The 3365-nt window shown below is 33.5% G+C and overlaps 1 pseudogene; it reads left to right on the top strand.

The window, feature by feature from the left end:
• Positions 1-657: 657 nt before the first annotated feature.
• LOC149534608 (putative oxidoreductase At4g09670) lies at positions 658-3164 on the top strand (annotated as a pseudogene).
• The last annotated feature ends 201 nt before the right edge of the window (positions 3165-3365 follow it).

Genomic DNA, 3365 nt, shown 5'->3' with positions numbered 1-3365 from the left:
AAACATTGATATACTAATTATAAATTACTTTATATATATTTTTTTAAGAAGGGTAAACACTTTAACTAGTGAGGCCACAAACAAGGGACCTTATCTCCATGAAATTTGAACCTTGATGGCAAGAATAACAACGCAACAACTTAACCATTACAACATGCCACTATTGGTTAAATTACTTTATATATTAATTATAATATAAAATGTCAATTAATCAATCTAATCAAAAAATAATAAATAAAATTAATCAAAATAAAAAATAAGAATATTTAATGTATTCACACATTTCATCAAAAGATAATAAAAGATTTCTAACTTTCCTTTTTAAAACAAAAACATTCCAACTTTAAGTGAGCGCATTAAGTATGTTAAAAAATAGGAAGTGTTTTTTGGGAGAGGCGTGGCACCTAAGGTAATGAAATTGTATATTAAAAAAACATATCCCATCCATCGTTTTTTTAAAAATAATAAATCTGCCACAAGTACCAGACTGTCAAAAGTACTTTTTAATGAGACGGAAGTGACAGCACTGGCTATGACCGGGTGCAAGTATTCGGCCATTTAGCCAGTGCCGAAACAGACGAGGCGCCATTACCTACAGTAGAAAGGAGGATCCCCTGAACATGTTTTGAAGCTGCATAGCAAGCGTTTTGTTGTGCAGGAAAAATGGCGGAGGTTAAAGTGGTTCGGTTTGGAATCCTGGGGTGTGCTGGCATTGCCCGAAAAGTTTCAAGAGCGATTGGGATGACACCGAGTTCCTCAGTGTATGCTGTTGCTAGCAGATCCCTTGACAAGGCCAAGGGCTTTGCCTCTGCCAACAACCTACCTCCAGAGGTAAAGGCCTATGGAAGCTATGAGCTTCTTTTGGACGATCCATTTGTGGATGCTGTGTACATTCCTCTGCCTACATCCCTGCATCTTGAATGGGCTCTCATGGCTGCCCACAAGAAGAAACATATTCTCCTTGAGAAGCCCCCTGCGCTTTGTGTTGAAGGTCTCGACACCATCATAGAGGCATGCAATAACAATGGGGTCCAATTCATGGATGGTACCATGTGGATGCACCATCCTAGAACTCATCAAATGAAGGCCTTTCTTCAAAATCCAGACCACTTTGGAGACCTCCATACGGTAAGTACTCAATTCTTTCATGGTACTTTAGTCTGATAGTGCATCTTTCTTTTAGTTTGTTTTCTCATTCTCCATCTCATACAAGTCTATTTCCTTTGAAAATGAATGAAACACTTAACATTCATTAGATCTAGGCGATGTTCACATAGAGCTGGTAAAGCACCAGGATTTGGGAGGTCACCCATCCAGATACTACTTCAACTTTGAGTGTGCTTAACTATAGAGTTTTCTCCATGATTAAACTCACTCTTCTTTTGCAAAACCATCATCAAATCTTATGTCTTATTAACTATTTATTAAAGAGCTCCTTAAACTCCTAAGAAATATTTAATTTATTCCCCTCTGCAAAATATCCACTTATAACAAAATAGTGCAATCCACTCACCTGGGTTGATTTCTTTAATTTGGGCATTTCATTGTAATTTTATTTTCTAGAGAAAATCAAATAAAAACACATGTACGATTGTTCTTATATTGCTCTTATATTTCATCTTTAGAAAATGTTGCTACATGTTGAACAACAATACTACAAGAGAAAGCTTTACATTGCAAACTGTTAACAAATTAAATAAAAAAGAAATTTGTTATAGTCAATTCTATTTTTATTATATTCAATAGATGAGTTTTATAAACTGATTATTTTTCATTACTGAAATAAGATTACATTATTTAAAATAACAATCTCTTCCAAGATATACTAGTGTTTGTTCCACTTGTCAGTACCTTCTTCTTGTTTGTTGTTTTCAATGATAAAAAAAAATCTCTTCTAAGATTTAAATAAAAGATTTTGTTATAGTCAATTCTATTTTTATTATATTCAATAGATGGGTTTTATAAACTGATTATTTTTCATTACTGAAATAAGATTACATTATTTTAAATAACAATCTCTTCCAAGATATACTAGTGTTTGTTTCACTGGTCAGTACCTCCTTCTTGTATGTTGTTTTCAATGATAAAAAAAAAATCTCTTCTAAGATTTATATAAAAGATTTTGTTATAGTCAATTCTATTTTTATTATATTCAATCGATGGGTTTTATAAACTGATTATTTTTCATTACTAAAATAAAATTACACTATTTAAAATAGCAATCTCTTCCAAGATATACTAGTGTTTGTTCCACTAGTCACTACCTTCTTCTCCTTCTTGTTTTCAATGATAAAAAACAATCTCTTCTAAGATTTAAATAAAGGTTTTTGTTGTAATCAATTCTATTTTTATTATATTCAATAAATAGATTTTATAAAATGATTATTTTTCATTACTGAAATAAGATTACATTATTTAAAATAACAATCTCTTCCAAGATATACTGGTCAGTGCCTTCTTGTTGTTTGTTGTTTTCAATGATAAAAAACAATCTCTTCTAAGATTTAAATTATAAAATCAGCCGTAATTTAAACTTCTATGTCTAAACAAATGGCCTTATCATCTTCCCAAACTCTTCTCTGGGCAAATGTTCTAATTACCCAAACTTTGTATCAGCATCAACAGGAATTCCATTGCTTGAACAAATGTTCTAATTGTCCAACCAACTACTTAATTATCCACATGATTACCAGATGCCTCAAAGTGTGAAGGCACATCCTGGAGCTGCTTTGAACAAAGGTGGAGTGATTACATCATGTGGCGCTACTTTCTCTTGGGAAGATGGGAGGGTGGCAACATTTCATTGTTCATTTCACTCTTGCTTGACCATGGATTTAAGTGTTTACGGATCTAAAGGAACTCTTAATCTTCATGATTTTGCGATTCCTTACGAGGAGAAGTCTGCATCATTTTCCTCTTCAACAAACCCCAAGTTCTCTGAGATGGATACTGTTTGGGGTCCAAGGCGCAGTGAGCACACAGTTGCAGCTGAATTTCCTCAGGAGACTCTCATGGTTCAAGAATTTGCGAGGCTGGTTAAGGGAATTCAGGACTCTGGAGGAAAGCCCGATCCTCAATGGCCTTCCATTTCCAGGAAGACACAGATTGTGATGAATGCTGTTCAAACATCTATCCTGGGAGACTTGCTTTCTGTCACATTGTGAAGTGTTAATGAATTTTTACGCCACAAGGTCTTTTTTTCCTAATGCAAATAAATCTAAAACTGCATTTGAGCCTTTCTTCATTGTTTTCAATTCTCTGTTTCTAATATATACAAATCTAAAGTTGAGCTTTATGGTAGGGGACTTCCTATAAAATAGAGTCCAGTTGCTTGTTTTTATTTTTTTTAATTTTTTTTAGGTATA

This window comes from Cupressus sempervirens, chromosome 10 (assembly GCF_028749045.1).
Source record: "Cupressus sempervirens isolate cs-2001-9-10 chromosome 10, ASM2874904v1, whole genome shotgun sequence".
Lineage (NCBI taxonomy): Eukaryota > Viridiplantae > Streptophyta > Pinopsida > Cupressales > Cupressaceae > Cupressus > Cupressus sempervirens.
This window is presented reverse-complemented; position numbering and strand designations above follow the sequence as displayed.